Source organism: Lycorma delicatula, chromosome 10 (genome assembly GCF_047948215.1).
Source record: "Lycorma delicatula isolate Av1 chromosome 10, ASM4794821v1, whole genome shotgun sequence".
Classification (NCBI taxonomy): Eukaryota; Metazoa; Arthropoda; class Insecta; order Hemiptera; family Fulgoridae; genus Lycorma; species Lycorma delicatula.
Genome location: NC_134464.1, coordinates 41,756,650 through 41,775,459, shown reverse-complemented (window position 1 = coordinate 41,775,459; position 18,810 = coordinate 41,756,650). Strand labels below are relative to the sequence as shown.

General features: G+C 29.0%; 1 protein-coding gene across 6 annotated transcripts in view; it reads left to right on the top strand.

The window, feature by feature from the left end:
* Positions 1-4,713: 4,713 nt before the first annotated feature.
* The window catches only part of LOC142331251 (ras-related protein Rab-3-like), a 113,930-nt gene continuing 99,833 nt past the window's right edge, over positions 4,714-18,810 (top strand). For 5 of the 6 annotated variants that reach the window (XR_012757934.1, XR_012757935.1, XR_012757933.1 and 2 more), the window contains exon 1: positions 4,714-4,802. The gene's annotated coding sequence lies outside the window, so the exon portion shown is untranslated. Of the gene's footprint in view, positions 4,803-16,685; positions 16,816-18,810 lie in introns of those variants that run through there. The other variant, XR_012757937.1, reaches the window with a different exon arrangement.

The following is an 18,810-nucleotide window of genomic DNA, read 5'->3' as shown; positions in this document are numbered from 1 at the left end:
TAAAAGTACAGTTTCAGTAGCAGTCTTTCCAAGTTTCATATAAAATTTCATGACAATTTTTTGCTTTAATAAAATACTTATGATTTTTTCAGCAAAACAAAAAAAAAACAGATTTATCCAAATGAAGGCCATGGCGAGACTAATATGTCTACAGAAACTGGAATGGCAACAATCAAAAGAAGGCTTCATGCTACACATATGTTGGTCTTATGAATTTGGTGCATGCGCAGTTCTTCTGTAGCAGCATTAGCCTTGTTATTTAATAGCCACACCTCTTATCTATGTACTTAAGTATAATAAAGTTTTATTGTTTATTACAGGTTTTATCTAAACAATAAATAAGTGAAGGTTGGCATAACTACTTCCAAACTGTCATATATACAAGGCATATTCATAAAGTAAGAGCCATTGACTTATATTTAAATATTAACAGAGCTGAACAAAGTTTTACACATGCAGGGCCATCTATCGGCTATTTCTGAAGCGTTTTGATTCACTAGTTGTTTGCCTGCTGGTGAATGCAGATCACAATGTCTGCAACAATTATTTCTCCCAGCAATTGTGAAGTGCACACTGTGATTCGATTTTTGTGTGCAAAAGGATCTTCAGCTGCTGAAATTCATTGGGAGTTGTGCCTAATGTATGAACCTACAGCAATAAGTGAAGGAAAGGTTAGACAATGGTGTCAAGACTTTAAAAATGGCAGCACAATGTGCATCACGAAGAGCAGAGTGGCAGGCCCAGTATTCAGACCAATGAAATCGTTGAAAAAGTGAACTGAAACCTGCGATGTAATTGGTGATTGACAATTAGTGTTCTGGGTGATGAATTTCCACATGTTGGAACACCTTTTTCTACATGATTGGCACAGAAAAGCTCTAAAAGATACTATTTAATTATACTATATTTTAACTGAATTTACACATCTTTATTATTAAGAGCCAAAAAAGAAAAGGTAAAAACTGACCATTTGAACATTTTTGTGGTGTGATTTAAGTTTTGAAATGAATTCAATTGGTCTGACAGATCCTTTAGAAACAGATTGTTCCTCAGTCTTTTCTGTACCACCAAAACTTGCTTCAACTTCATCAGTTACATCAGCAGATTCTGGTTGCAACTTGATTTCTGCTAATTGTCTTTCTAAATCCTCTACATGAGATGTTACTTTCTGGAGATCGGCCAAAATTTCTCTTTCATTTTCTCTACAATTTCATATTTTTAATAAACAGAATTACAAGGAATACATTACATTAATGATCACAAAATACATCATGAAATAAATGTTTGGTTTAACTTACTCATTTGACCGCTATTTTCTATTATAACATCTAAATTCCTATTCTACAATGTAGGTCATTATTTGTATAAAAAGTTACACAATGATTTTGTGTTACTTATTTTTTTCACATATTTATAAGTATCTGTTGGAAATATTATTACCGGTAAAATAGATTCTAAATTAATGTTTTTTGTATAAAGGTACAACCCACTTTCTGCTAATCAAAGAATGATAGAAGGTTTACAGTATCGGTCAATAAGTGATAAAAAAAAACTGGATACAAATGTTCTAATTAATAATTTATAACTTTTGGTAGATGGCAGCCACTTGGAATGGTTTACTGTATCATGCAGATCAAACACTACACTTTCAAACACCAGCTTTCAGAATTGTGAGAATAATATCAATGGTTGTGGGAAATTCCTGAAGAACAACCATTATTTTTGATAATTAATTGACACTGTTATAAATAATATTATTCCTGAGACCTTATTTTAAACATTTTGCTGATGAAATTAAACTTCTGTTTATATTTATTAAGATTCAAAACTAATTATCAAGTACACCATAAAAAATGAAATAAACTGAAATTCTGATATTGATGCTATTACAGCTACTAGAGTAAATTTGAAGTAGATTAATATGGTTTCTTTCTTTCTTTTTATTTTTCATTTTATTCCTACAGTTGTTCTTGTAATTTTGAAATTGCAATTGGCAATATAATTAATCTGATTTGGGCAATTATGGTTTAAGGTATGACTTTTTTGAATTGTTATTATAGTAAATGTTTCACAGTTTATAATTTTTTTAGTAATTGGCAATCATAAGTAAAATCATATTATTCCTTATTAAAACCATTGAAGCCATTTGGAATAATGTTACTGATAGTTTGTGGATTACTCTTATTTCTTTGTTCAATTATTTTTTTCATTTATAAAAATTAAATTAATTCCAATAGATATTCATCAAACATGAGCTATATCCAGAAAATAACTTCTGTTTCTAAATAATTGCTGCTACACACTGATTTTGATTCTATACATGCATGCTGAGTCACTTGATAAGTTACAAAGGGATTGACACCATTCTAATTAAATTTTCTAGTCCGTATGCCTCTAAGTTCTGTTTATCATGTTTAAGAAAACTGAGACACACAATGGTGTGAAATTTGATCTGTGATCAGCTTTTTGAATCTAAGGAAACTAAAATGCTTGAAATATACAGTCTGAGTTCTCATACTTATTAAATCTGTTCCTGAGTATTCAAATCCTCCCTGCTCGGTAACAGCTCCATGATGACGATGAGATCAAAGAAGTTGTTAATACATGGCTTGTGTCGCAGTACATATGCAGGAATGTGAAAATGGAAATTTTTAGCATATGTAAAATGGTATTCCTAACTAGGATTTAAACCTAGACCTCTGGATGAAAGGCCAAAATGCTACTTCTTCATCAGAGATCGGCAGAGAGATAGTATTTTGCACAAGTATCTTCTTGAGGATTTTAAATAATTCTTCAGAACCTACTTTCTGGTTAACCTCTTGCATATAACATGTATTTGATAATATTGTTATGATTACTTTCATTGTTATAACTGAATGTTAACTCAAAATAAACATAAATTTAATTTTATGTTAAAAAATAGTCATTGCTGCCATAGATTAACCTATCTTTATGGTTGGTTGGCTTATACTTTTATAATGAGATATAAAACAAATAAAAAATCTTGTACATCTGCTTTTTTAAGTGTAATGTATATTCTATCAAAATTTAGTTTGTTAAATTCTCAACCGAACAGTGATAGCCATTTTTTTAAATCTGAAAATGTGTTTTTTTTTTTAATTTTGATTTGGTACAAAAAGTACAGACATTTATAGCCTTAACATCTGATTTCTAACTGAAATTTTTCTAATATAAAAAAGAACTGCCCAGTTTGTATTACATCTTGACAGAGCACATTCATTACTGGAAGGGGAGATTAGGAGGAGACCAGCTTTACCCAATTATGTATTTTAGCCATTAGGCTTGTTATGCAGTCCCAGTTGGTCCAGACAATTTCTCTACATAATAACAATGATACTCTTCAGGTTTTGGCATCCTTAATGTGGGGAACCTAATGGGATCAGACTTGTTCCCACAGAACCAATAATGTTAAAGTAGGAATCAAGAGTATGGAACAGGGATGGATGGTGAAAAAGGAAGAGCTATCCACAGTGTAGAGGGGGTTCAGAACCCATGAAAAAAGAGAATAAACATTTCTAAATGCTACAGAATTTTGTAAATGTATATCAGTTGTTAAATGACCTATTATCAATTTCCTAAATTAGCATTTTCTTTCCAAACAAGGGATCTGAGACTGGTAATTCTTGTCTCAATACTGTTAATGCACTCCAATATTGTTATTTTTACTATAATTTTTATTTTAATTCAATTTTAAGTTCTACACACTACAATAACTATAGTTGGATTTTTAATCTGTCTTACTTGTCATTAGTTCTCTTATCTCAATCCCTTATTCTACTGGGTACTTACGTATTAGCCCATCAACCATAACCATAATGATCCTGTAACTTTGAAAATATGTCCAAGTATTAACATATTTAATATATTAAAAATATGAGCATTATTGCTTATAATTATACATATAAATTAACCAAACTTAACCTATGCTTGCTTCGCTTGCTAACCTCGACTAATTAACAGTAATGTTTTGACTATTTGAATACAAAATAATTGCAATCATTACTGAATTTATTATTTAAATACTCAAAACATTACTGTGTTAATTAGTCAAGATTAATGAGTATAGCAAGCGTAGGTTAAGTTTGGTTAAATTATAAAAAATAGTTATATCGGGTGATATTAACAATAACCCAAAACTTTGCAATTTATTGGTTGATGGGCTAATACATAAGTAACTTCTACTGCTTTTTAACAACATATGAATATTTTGATCATCAAAAAATACTTAAATACCTCATACATTATTTTTTTACAACAAATATATATTAATTCGGGATTAAATTCTAATATCTGAGATATTAGAATTTATTGTAGAATGCTATTTAAGTTAATATATTTATATTAATATATGAATATTTATAATACAATGCTATTATCTAAGATATTAGCATTTAATATGGTAAATTGCGGATATTACCATTTGAAAAATGTCATTCACTAAAACACAGTTGCCTCCAGTAGCCTCTCAAATCACACTGATTCTACATGTATAATGCTTGAACCTAAAAACAAACTCACTAAAATACATAACTTTTTCCAATCATACTATGCTAATCAAAATAAATATGATTAGTGTAAGCTAAATTAGAAATATAAATAAATTGTATTCATTTCATTTAGTTAAAATAAAATAAATTTTATCATATGTACGGCATAGTGTGTTGTTAAATCTCTTTGGAATTTTAAACTGCCAGCGACCATTGCTGTTAATCGTGTTAGTTATTGGTATTCCGGAAAATTCAAGATTGTTGTATATCTGGTTTGAAGTTTAATTATTTTATGTAAGTAGGTTTTTTAAATACGTTAAAGTAATCCAGATTTTCTCTCTTTTGAATGTAATTTGTGCATATTTATAATTCTTTGTACTTTTATTTTACGGGTTAACTGTAAAATAGTTTTTCATTCTCGTGTCGTCCCATAGCTGTGGAAGAAGGTATTACTAGTTTGTATTTTCTACTCTGGGTAAATCCATCTGAAGTGTCTGAAAAAAAAACATAAGCGGTTGCTTGACCAATTCAAAAAAATAGAAACATCCAATTGTTTCCTACATGTCTTAGGATCTTAAAACTATATTTTTTATTTATTTAGGCAGTTTACCTGTGGTGGCCATTTTTGTTACGGTGCACTTTTTTTTTGTTATTTTAAGGGTTTACAGAAAAAATCATAACTAAAAAAACTATTGGATCTTGGAAGGATGAAACAAAAATCAACTTTATCATATTTTCTCAAGGTAAAAGATTGGTCCAGTGGTTTATTTACCTACCTCTCATCTTTCTATGAGAAAATTACCAATAAATTTGAACATGGAATGGCATACACAGTTTGAATTATTTTTTTATATGTAGGTATATGTTATACTGTTAAATAATGTTATATGTTATGTTATACCATAAATAATATTAATGGTGATATACTTACTGCTATGTTTTTATTAATTTTTGAAAACTAATTTATTTTTTTAAATTCAAGTTTTGGCTTTAAACAAATTAGTGTTTAACATGTTTAGCAACTGCTAAACATGTCACACTTACAATATGCAGTTGTTTGTTGCTCAATCTTGTTTTCTTAATAAGATAATGATAAAATTGAATGTATAAATTTTTCTTAAAAATACTTCCGTACCTGTCAAAAAAAATTATGCTTTTATCAAATAATTAATCCCTACTGTAACGCATAAATAATTTACATTAATTAGAATTTGTTTTATTTTGTATCTCTAGATATTAATATTTCTTAGATAAATAATTCTGGACAGGGTTTGAGTTATGTAATGTCAATATTACTGCTGATATCAATATTCTGAAGAAGTCAAATCTCCTTCTAATGACCTAGATTTAAGACTGATAGTTTAATATAATTGAACTTGTTTAACAATCATAAAAATCCTATGAGTCTGATGTGTAAGATGATAACTGGGGAAAAACATGGGATTTTGTCTTTATGAGAGGCTAACGAATGCCTTCATTTGTACATGCATATACCAAATTAAACTTAAAAATTGAAATTTGTAACAAACTCTGTAAAGATATATTAAATTACTTGAAAAAATTTACCCAGTTATTTTAACTTAATTATGAATTTATCAGCTTTATACCAATAAAGTTGTTTTATTATTTATGACTAAAAGGATATTCCAATGATTAAACATAGTTAACTAATTCTACATAGCAGAAACATTTTTAAACCTAATATTTATAACATTATAATATTAAATTTAGTTAAAATTCAAGTAAGGTTTGAATAATTACCAAGAGGGAAGTTCTGACAGAATTACCAGAAATTAATTATCATTACTACTTATTAGAACTTTTAATATGAATAATAACAATAATAATATTATGTAATAATCTTATTTCTTTATTATGAAGCTAAAATAAAACTTTATAAATAAATTGTAAAAACACGTTAAAAATGTATTTATTACAACTAATTTACAAACAAATATTCATTTTTAATTAGATTCTATTAATTTTAGAATGTGCAATAAAACTTATTGCACTTATCATATTGTTCTGTTATTAATAATAAACATACTTCTTAGTGAATATTGAGATCAAAATTATGTAATATTTTAATGAACAGTCTTTTGGAACATATTTTCTTATAAATTGTTCTTATTAATATAAAAAATGCAAAAACTTTGTTAATGAAACGACTAAATAAAAATCAGAAAATAATTTACAAATTATTTTATTCTAAAATTGTAAAATATTAAACTAATTCAAAAAAATTAGTGAATTATATTGCATTGATTACTTAGTTTCAGTTATAAAATGGCTAAATAGTTTACACCATTTACTACTGAAACGAGATAATTTATTTAATTTCAATACATGCATCCATTCACAATTAAAATATAAGCCTTTATAATAATCTCATTAATTCAAAAACTTGAAATAATAGTATATATTTACTATTAGTAAATATAAGTATATATTTAAAAGCTTAAGCTTTTCTCTGGGTAGGATTGGTTATCGTATATTACAATTCCCTTATGGATAGATCGTATTTACTCACTGTATATTTCCTAATTCGTGATACCTTCTACCCCTGATCTGGTTCTATGAGTGTAAATTATACTACAATCGAACTAAAGCTTCTTAGACGCATGATTAGCAAGTTCCTTCTGGTTTGAATTGGTTACGGGAAGTGTCTGTGAAACAATTCAGGATTCTTTATACCACCACAGTAAGGCTGAAGGTTGAAATTCATATAACATAAATGAGGTTTCTTAAATCCAGTAGAGTTGAGAACAGCCCAAATTTTAGTAGTTGAGCTTTATGAAAGCGGAACAGTCTTATTTAAGGTTGGAATTGTTGTTTAGTGTTCTTTCAAAAGATAAAATCTATTTTTAGCGTCGACAAAGGAATCACCTAGTTGAATGTTATTAGCCTTGCATAGTAGTGACACAACAAATTTGCTGTGATTATTTCGAATAGTATTGGTTTGAAAATGTTTTTATGAGGTTTCATTTCCTGAAGTGAAGCATCAGTATTAATTTCTTCAAGTTCCCAGAAATTCTTGAGTAAAGTAGATCATCAACATAAAATTTTTATGAGTGTTATGTAGAAGAAAAGATGCAACATTATTGTTGCCCTCACTGTTATTAGGAAGACTAATTACATATCCTAATTTAGTTTTCTGGATAATAGGATATCTGAAATTACACATGAATTTCCCAGGAAGAATAAAACTCAAGTAGAATTCAGCTAAAATTAGTACATCAATGTTATTTGGATCTTGAAATTGGGATCAGCCAGAAATATATTATGAGGTAATTTGAAGTGAGAAATGTCAAATACAGATGAAGGGAGGCTATCAGTAATATATGGTAAAACAACGCATTTTACTTGAACAAAATGTTTCTATAATGTGAGTGTAACACTGTATTTGGACTAAACTAATAAATTATTTATGCCTGAAATGAGTAATTATTTTTATTAAGTTTAAAATCTAATTTGCGGGCAAAAGTAAATGAAAAAAATTTCCTTGCAAACCAGAATCTAACAGTAATCTACATGAAAACGTATTACCACATATATCAGTAGTACTACATACAGCTGTTGACAGAATTACATTTTCATTTGACTGATTTTTAAACAAACAATTAGTTATACTTTCAAGTTTATTGTCATCAACCTTAGAATGTTAATTTTATCCATAAGAACAAGCGTATTGTGTTTCTTATCACAAATCTTACAGACTCTTTGAACAACATTGATTAATACAATGACCTTTACATAAACAATTAAACAGCAATTATTTGTCAAAAACCTTTTACAATTATCTATGGACAAATTTAAAAATTCTTTACATCGATATAAGTAATGATTTGATTAACAAAATGAACATCGATACAAATTGAATTTTGTATTGTTTATTAGGATTTAAATTAAAACATTTGGTTAAAGATCTGGTTGTATTTTATGACGTATTCACTTGCGTGTTTGAAATGGATAAATTAATATTTTCTAAAAGTTTTCATCTAGAATAAAGAAATTCAATGAAGTCTGTAAAGGTGGGAAACCTCTCATCTGACAACCTTTCTTTCCATAATCTTGAGTTGTTATGATCCAATTTAGATGTTAAAAACTGAACTACGATAAATTCATATGTATTAATAGGAAGTGTATTAATACATTAATACATAAATTCATATGTATTAATGTATTAAGCTTTAAGTGAGTTCCCATTTGAGGATATTTCATTAATAAAATTGGAAAAAGTATCCACAGATTCTTTTTTTACAGAATCTGATTTTAAAATGCGTTCAGCATTATGAAAAGCAATTACATATTTATTGTCAAACTGCACCTTTAATAATTCTAGAGCAACAAGATAATTTTCATTTGTTATTGGAAGATCTTTAATTTTTAAAGAATTTAATTTTTTAAAGAATGTAAATAGTGTCATTTTTGAATGTTAGTTAAATCATCTCCAGTACGTATTAAATTAATAAATACAAGATATATTAATATAACACTGCCATTCTAAGACATTACCTTTACATACTGCTATATTTATAGGTTGTAACTGAGTTTGTTTAAATGATGTATTTGTAGTAACTTCTTGATTAGATGATTTTTTATTAATATTATTTATTAATGTTGCAATTTGCATTCTATAGTACACTAGTTTTCCTTGACCTGTTCATGATGCAATGATAAAACATCATTGTCATAATCTAATTCAAGTTTTCATTGAATGAGGTCATATTTGCATTGAAAATCAAGAAGATTCCTTAATTTAATTTACAAGGTATGACTATCATCTTGTGATGGATCAAATTTGTCAGTAAATGTGGGAATTCTAGTTAGAGGATTTATTGATCCTCCTTGTTTAATTAATTGTTCCTTCTCCATAATAGTGATTTAAATTAATATAAATTATCAATAATGTAAATTAGATATTACAATAATGATAATATAATGTAAATTAAATTTAGAGTAAATTAAGGAAGATCTTACATAAATGATGTAGAATTAGACGCTGTGAATCCCTTTATGCAGTAGATTTTTGAATAATATTTCTTCAAATTGTAGATTTATATACACCCGCAGTCGGAGGACCAATAAAATATATACATTAAGTAATTGCGGATAACCAAATATTGTTAAGAACTTCCTTTATTTACTTTAAATTTTACATTGAATTAATGATTACATTATGTTACAATAGTTCATACTTTAATTAAATTCACATTATTAATTATATATTAAATATATTGTCTAGCTAGATTTTGTAATGCTATCTCTTCAACATTTTAAAGGAAAGTAAAGATTCATACATTAATAATTTTAATAATAATTAAGATCAGCTGGTTCATTAAAAATTAAGAAGACATATGTTTACATTTAACCAAAGAGTACGAAGAAAACAATTGAATCTGAACATACTGACCATCAAAAAAGAAGTTCTTTTTTCTTGTAATATCATATCAATATAAGGTACATAAATGTTATACTAATACAAATCAATAATATGATTCAGTAATACAAGATAAACCAAGTATATTTATTTTACTTTTTTTATCAATATAATGTATAATAGTGATCACAAATCAATAAATAATAATAATACAATAAGAATCATAAACGTAATGCTCATGGTTTCATTAATCTTGATGTAATAATCATAAAAATGTAACAATAATAAGAATAATCATAATATTAATAATATATGTAAATATATATTCTTGGAAACTTGTACCTATAATATTATAGCGACTAGGATTTCTATAAATATGTTGTTCATGACAAAAGAGAAGATGTGTCCAATGGTCCAAATAACCATGGTGCCGTTGGATAGAAAGTATAAATAATGATGTGCACATTTAGTGATTTATCACATCTAACATATGATATCTGTGTGTGTGTCTGTGTATGTGCATGCATGCAGTATATATGTAGAAGCAAATGTAGTATAATAGACCGTACAGTAGAGGGTGTTAAAAGAGCATATCAGTAAGATATAAATATACAGAATATTACATTATAATATCAATATATAACATTTATGATCGTAATATAAATCACATTAATAAGTTACAATAATAAAGTATAATATCAATCAAAATTATTATTTTAATAATATTCTCAATTAGTAACATGTTAAGTATTTTTTTTTATTTTAAATAAATATTAAATTATCAGGCACTGGCAGCAAACACAACTTACGCACAGGTTTTTGAAGCTGACCATTAATAGTCTTTAAATCGACGACTCGAACTAATTGGTCAGGACCTGGATAAACTTTAATGATAATTCTGAATTTCCATTGCATTGGTGAACAGTTCTCCTTTGAGATTAATACTAAGTCTCCGATAGACAGAATAGACGAAGGGAAATGCAATTTATTTCTCTGTTGTAGATAATGAACACAATCCATAGACCATCATTTTCAGGTGGATTGGAAGAATTTCCGGAGTAAATGCCAACGATGTAGGCGGTTAATTTTAATTTCTTTATGATTGGGTTCAGGTAAAGACATAAGTGGACAACCGATAAGAAATGTCCAGGCGATATTGGTTATGGGTTCCTATACTCTGTAGAAATGCTAAAAATGGGACGAGAATTAAGACAAAATTCAACCAGAGTTAAAACCGTACACAATTCTTCAATGCTCAAGATCGTTTGTTCTACTGCACGACGTAGATTATATTTTACACTTTCAATTGTGCTCTCCCATAAGCCACCAAATTTGTGGCGAATAAGGTGGAATAAATGACCATGATGAATGTTTGGCTTAAAAGGCTTGAATGTTTGATTTTAGATTTTCTGAATTTAAGAATTTAAATAAACCGTACAAAATATTCTCTGCAGAATGGAAGTTGGAACAATCATCTGAAAATATTTGGGTAGGAATACCTTTGTGAAATAAATCTCTTGAGCGTTGCTATGAATGACTGTGTAGTCAAATCCGAGACTAATTCTAAACTAACTGCCTTAGTACTGAGACATATATATTTCAAATTATCAAGGGGCTACAGAGAGCGACAGAGCTTCTGAATGGAAGAAAGTGAAAAATAAATTCTCAGCAGAATCAGATGGGCCAGCTAGAGAAGCCTCCAGATTGTGGAGTGGTGGATAAACAACGGGTATGTAATGTCAAGACTGATTCGAATGCATCATAAAATAAAGTATAATGCAAGACTAGCTGCTAAGTGCTATAGTCAACATCCAGAGATTATTTTGACAATTTCAGCCCTGTTTCCCACTTAGACAGACGGGGAAATTTTAGCTTGCTCAGATTAGAAGACTGCTTTCCTCAACGGACAACTAAACACGAACGGGTACTTATATATTAACACCACCGCAGCTACAGCTTTATTTAAAAACAAGGTAGCCTATCGGATTTTGGTGGAAAATGAACAGTCTCTAATTATTTTAATAAATGGTTATTTATATTTATTTATTTTATAAATATAATTTAACCAAACTTAACCTACGCTCGCTTCGCTTGCTAACCTTGACTAATTAACACTGTAATTTTTTGAGTATTTATTTAATAAATTCAGTAATTATTGCAATTATTTATTATTTAAATAATCAAAACACTCCTGTTAATTAGTCAAGGTTAGCGAGCGTAGGTTAAGTTTGGTTAAATTATATTTATAAAATAACCATTTATTAAAATTAATAAAGAGACTGTTCATTTTCCACCAAAATCCGATAGGCTACTTTGTTTTTAAATAAAGCTGTAGCTGCAGTGGCGTTAATACGTAAGTACCCACGAATGTGTTCATGTGATAACCTCAAGGAAATGAGATGGAACACAAAACGGGTATAAATTATTAAAAAGTTTATATACTCTTAAACAAGTTTATAAGTGTTTGTATAAACACTTAACACATTTCTTATAGCACTGTGATCAAGAAGGTAGATCTTTGGATGAACCACAGTAAAGAAATTGTGGTTTTTTTATGTTGATGACTTATTACAGGTTCTTCCTCAACGATCATGAGCCTAATCGCAAAGTTAAATTCTTGATTTGAATTAAAATCAAATGAAGTGTAAAATTATCTTGGGATAAATATTACTAACAGGCAAATTTATAGAGATGGACCAGCCAAAGACTGGCTTTTGTAGCATTATGGGTTTAGCAACTGTAAACCTTAATCTTTTCAAATGAGAATCCAGAAACTCTCCTCTAATTTCCAATGGTGAACATTAAACAATTGAGGCATACAGTGATGCCGATTATATTGGTGACAGTCATTCGAAGACTGACTAATGAAACTCTCCTTAAATACTGTGGTAGATCAGTCGTGAGAAAAAGTAAATTGCAGAAATTTCTATGGAAGCTGCATATGTTGCTACAATAGAGGCAAACAAATAGTTGGTTTGGCTTCACATCTGATTAAAGGAAGTTGGTACACCTGATGTCACTTAAAAGCCAACTCTCTTAATAGATAACCAGAGTGCCATTTAACGTAAAAACAAACCAATGTGTCACAATAAATCAAAACTAGATGCCATTACGTGAGGAAGATGGTGAATGCAACGAAGCATTCAATCTCAAAAACCAGCAACAGATACATTTACAAAAGGTCTATCATCTGCTTAAAGGAATGAAAACACTCTTGCCTATGAAAATTCAATATAGACTTCTGAGAGCTTGAGGAGTACAATATTTTCGTACAATGTTAATGTTTTATTTGTTTCACAAATTATTTATAATTATTATTTTTGTGAGATGTTAATTTCTGAGATTTTTTAATAGAATCTATAGTTTGCGTGATTATTAAGATGGTATATATGTACTTAATTGTGATGATTTTTTCTTCCTTTGTTCAGTCACAATATTTCTTTGTAACCTATCTCCGTTTATTTTGGCGAGTTTTTACATGACACTAATAAAACGACTGACACTTGCTAGGAATTATCATTTAACTGATCTGTTTTCCACTAATTGTAACATAATTGAAAGCTTCAAAAGTCTATTACAAAACTGTCAACTATCAATTGTTCTTTTTTATTAGTATCAGAAAATAAATATTATAATTTTCGATAGAAAGAAAATTACTAATTAAAAACCGACATATGAATTTTTTAACATGTTGCTTAAACGATTTTGCAACGAACTCAAATGATTTTACGTCACAGGTTAAAGCCCACAATACCATCAATACAAAAAAAACTGAAACTTAAATATGGTATAAAATTATTTATTTACTCAGATAAACAAAAATGAACACCAACAAATTAATAATATTGAATATAGACCTCTCCTTAACAACGGTTTCACACTACTCACACATTTGCCAAACTTCAGTACATACGATATATCGTCAAAACTTCAATATATATCAATATAAAAATATATATACTTACATACGGTATTGCTCAACAGACTAAATAATTTTTCATTCACGGAACAGCTAAACTGGTTAAATATAAAAATAAAAAAAAATACTGAGATATTCGTTAAATTCTTAGAAGCGATTGTTATTTATAAAAAAAATTAATAAGCCGGAATTTAATAATAATAATTATTTTGATAAACATAAAGCGTCACACAAAAACGTAGTAGTTACACGTAAAAATTCAAATAACATTTTCGTTAATAAATTAAATAACCCGTAATCATTTTTAATTACTTTATATATTTTTGCCCGTTACGGTCGGTGATGATATTAATTTAAAAATTCATACTTCTGTAACAAACCGAACCAAATATAATATATATACATTAAAAACGTACTTTAAATATTTTATAAGAAATTAGTTGTCTACAGGAATTCACCACTAAACCATCTCTCTCTCATTTTCTGGTCTTTATTTTTTTTCTGTTTAGCCTCCGGAACCGTTGTAAGTTATTACTTCAGGGATGAATGAAGATGATATGTATGAATGTAAATGCAGTGTAGTCTCGGGTCGAGCATTCCTGAGATGTGTGGTTAATTGAAACCCAACCATCAAATAACATCGGTATCCACGATCTGGTATCCTAGTAAAAGTAGTTACTTTTATACGGATTTGAAACTTAGAACTCTCGGCTTCGAAATCAGCTGATTTGCGATGACTGGGCTGGGCCAGCCCAGCCCGGTGGGCTAATCTTTTTCTGGTCTAACCAAACCTAACTGACGCAGATGGACGCCCACTAATCCAGCAGGCTTTTTTTTTTTAAAGAGGTGGAGGAACCCCATTTACGGGCGCCTTAGCAGTGTCGGGCTCGCTAATAGGTTCCGCAAGACGTTATTAAATGCGTATGTGTTCCTGCGCACTACCGAATAAACCTTTCATTAAAAACTTACAGGTAATCTCACCAATCACGATAAAACCATGGAAAAAGTTATATCTTTACCAGATTTTCTTTTTTAAAGTTGTTTGCTGTATTAAAACCAACAATGGAAAAATTTAACAAAAAACCTAAATCTGAGATATATACATAAATCTAGTGGCGTCTGTGAATCTGGAAATTTAAAAAGAACCTATTGCTATTATGAGATGTTTCAAAGTTTCAAGATGGCTGACATTGTTAATGGCTTGCAGTAACAATAGGATTATTATGTTCCTTGCCAATATTCAACTTTAATATGACCAAACAATTGGTCAAAGTCAAATTTGGAAACCGCTTGTTATATTTGAAATTAAATTTTCTATAAAAAAAAGGTCTGTTTGTCTCTTTCTGTTATCAAAAAAAGTAGCTTTAAAGATATGATGGTGTATGGTACGGCAGCTCAACTAACATAGCCATTGTCAGTGTTGTATGTATGACGCGACTCGTTGCATTTGTCTTCAGTTACTTGACTAAAAATAAAATGAAAATTGATAAATGAAGTACGGTCATCTCCTTATGGTGTTTTTAAAGTAACGCTAAGAACCATAGAAAATAGTTTTTTACGCTATGAAGGACGGGTGCACCGGCTATAACAACTACTATTTTTAAGATGGGGCTGACTATTCTGAAACCCATATACTTGACATCACTCAAAGTTTCAAGTCCTATGCTGATAAAACTGATGCTCTGAAGAAATTACAATGTGCTGATAATTTTTATAAATTGTTATTTAGCAGTATTATTTGCACAAGCACAAGGATAACGAATACAATGCGGATCAAGACGGTGGCTAGATGGGAATGTCTCTATTTAAATAAACATACATGCTACCTTCCACCTCGCAGTAGTTGATCAATGTAACTCTTCAGAGAATATTATCTGTTACCAACCATATACCATATACCATATATATATATATATATATATATATATATATATATATATATATATATCTAAATATATAAATTTAGCGTAGTGAAGAAATTGCCGGGTCTGCTAGTTAAAATTAATAAATGATTTAAAATAGATAAAGAATATTTGTTTTAATAATGCGTGAGATGAAGAAAAAAAAACTGTTCTTTGCTGTCTAGCCGGTGTTCGTTGTTTTGTAAACATTCCTCACTCCACCGACTACGAACGTTCAAGGTTGACACAGAGTCTAGTGCTTTATAAATTTCTTACGCAATAGCAGGATTGAGTGTTATCTTATAAAACAATTAAATAAAGTCAAAAATTTTTGGATTAAATTGTTTTATTCATTGAGAGCCAAGTATTAATTAAAACGACGAAATATATTTTTAAATATCTAAATAAAATAAAATTAGGATTTACATGTATAATAAAGTGAATTAATAAATATATCTACGGGTGTATGTACGCGCTACAAACTTAATATTTTTTTTTTTTTTAATTCCTGATTTGATATTTAAAAAATATAGTAACACTTAATAACAAAATTGTATGTGCGCGCGCGTGCGGGTCCGTATTTACATGTACTATATCTTGAGCTTGATTTCGTTTATAAAATAATTATTATATGTAATTAAATAATAAGTAAAAATCTCGTTATAACCCCTTTGTGTATGGTTGGCTGTTGTAGTAATATGTCCATTTATAGTTTTAAGTGAAAATTTATTCTCTTTAATATTTTATCTAATTATAAGTTCGGCAAGATTGATAGTAAATTTTAAAAACTATTTAATATTAAGCGACGTGTAATGATGGATGATCTAACGTTAAAAAAATTTGATGGTGAATAAAACAGTTTGCGAACCAAATTTTAGATGACGTCATTCCGGAGTGGGGAGACGATGAGAGCAATATGTGTTATGTAACTAAAGAAATTCACCGAGATGTTTTGTCTTGTAGTTAGTTATTGGCGGGAATTATCGGTAGATAGGCGACTGAATCGTAGTACATTTAATGCCTGCAGTTAACATTGTTGCTTAACCTAACTTGTAACGTCATCCAAATTTCATCTTTTTATTGAGATATTCTTTATTACTGATTAAGGTGAGTTTTATTTATTTTTTTAAATATTATTACAATTTTTGAAACAATAATTTGCAGTTGTTTTATTCTTTGTTTGTATTACAAATTACTTATTAGATTAAACTTGTTAAAGATATTACTTATTTGAAAAAATAATAAAGATAAACAAGTTATATGTTCGGTTGTAATTTTAGGTTATTTGGTCATTATATATTTAACTAAACTGATATAAGCAAAGGGTATTTCGTGAGTGATATATTAAGTTTTAAGTCTGGTAATGAAAATGAATCGTGTTAGAGAGAAAATAATTCGCATCTGTATCGTTATAAAGAATATACTGATTTACTGCTTCTCCTGGGTTCGACACCCAAAATAGCTTACCGTTTCTTCACCGATCTCAGTTAATGTCGTTAAATATTCATAAATGAATGTATACTCGGGAATAACACGAAAATTTGGAAAAAATAATTTTTGACAGGAAAGAAAGCTACAAATAATCATTTTAATAAATTTGTAAAAATATTTTTAGAAATCTATCGGCGTATTTTTTATTTAACATATATATTTAACAATAATTAATCGTAAGAAAGGAAAAAAACATCGGTAGTGAGTTTGTAGAAGGCGACCGATATTTGATAATTTATGTGAGGTTCTGAGTTCGACACCGGATAATTATCATATATCTTAATAATTGTGCGTACATAATATTTAAAGCAGAAATTATTCGTAAACAGTACGACATATATACAACAAACAGTTCATGACCAAACTTTTATATTTTTTAAGCTAAATTAAAAAAAAAATCACAAAATTGTTGAAAATGTATAGTCGATCGTTCTTTTAGAGGAAAACTATTTTTAAGAAAAATTTAACGACCCTCCTTAGATCGATCGGTTGATAAATTAAGCGATTGATATACCGATCCTGGGTTCGAATCTCGGCATCGTTTGGCATTCCTTACCGGTTACAGTTCATCTAATTCTTTACGTACAATTATAAACGACGCGAAATAAAGAAATTACAAAAAAACTGTTTCTTTGGCCGATCAAAGGAGCACTGAAATTTAAAAAAAATGAAGTAACATAATTTAACGATGTATTTTCGAAATAAAATTCTATACGCGTAATTTTTTATTACTACAAACGACGTTGTAACTTTTCTTCTCGTCGGGAAAAATCTGTGGATCAGAGGTTAAATTTTACGTAAACTTAATTTACGTAACCGTTTTTTTGTTATAATTACAACGAGAAATTTTAATGCTTTTTCACGAACGGAAACGCATTAATAAATTTAAAAAGAGTCGAAAACCTTAACGGTCAATTTTTTTTATTACAAAGTTTTTGTAAAACTGCACCTTGAGTGAGAAAATTGAAAAAATACAAACATGTTTAAGTAGCCTACCGCATACAGAGAGAGAGAGAGAGCGATTGAGGGGGAGAGTGAGAGAGGGCGTGAGTGATGACAGTGCGGGGTGAGTGCGAGAGAGTGGGCGGGAGAGAGAGCGAGGTTGATGGAGAGGAATTGAGAGAGGGGTGATAGGGGGATCAGTGAAGGCGAGGGAGAGGAAGAGAGAGAGGTGATGGAGAGTAAAAGCGAGGGAGATAGACACTATTAATACGGAGTGGCGTATATAAACGCAGCTCTAACATTGTGACTGCAACAGGTGCTATGTTGCCAATTTACCTGCATTTTTCTTCCCCCTTGGCCCTTTACCCGCCAAATTCGGCATCATATAATTTGCTGCGTTGCGTCCATTTACGTAGAATAAATCTTTCAAGTTAAACAAGTAAGCAAGATGAATACAAAAAATCATTTTTAATAAAATTTTTATTATTAATTTTTTTTTAAATTTAATAACGAATAATATTATTATTTTACTATTATTTAAAAAAAATAAATAAATTAATTAATTAAAATCGTGTTAAATTCTCTATTTGACAATAAGGTTGTACTATTAATGAACTGATTGATATTTATCGTTTATGTATTAGTGTTAAAAACTTAAAATCATACTTG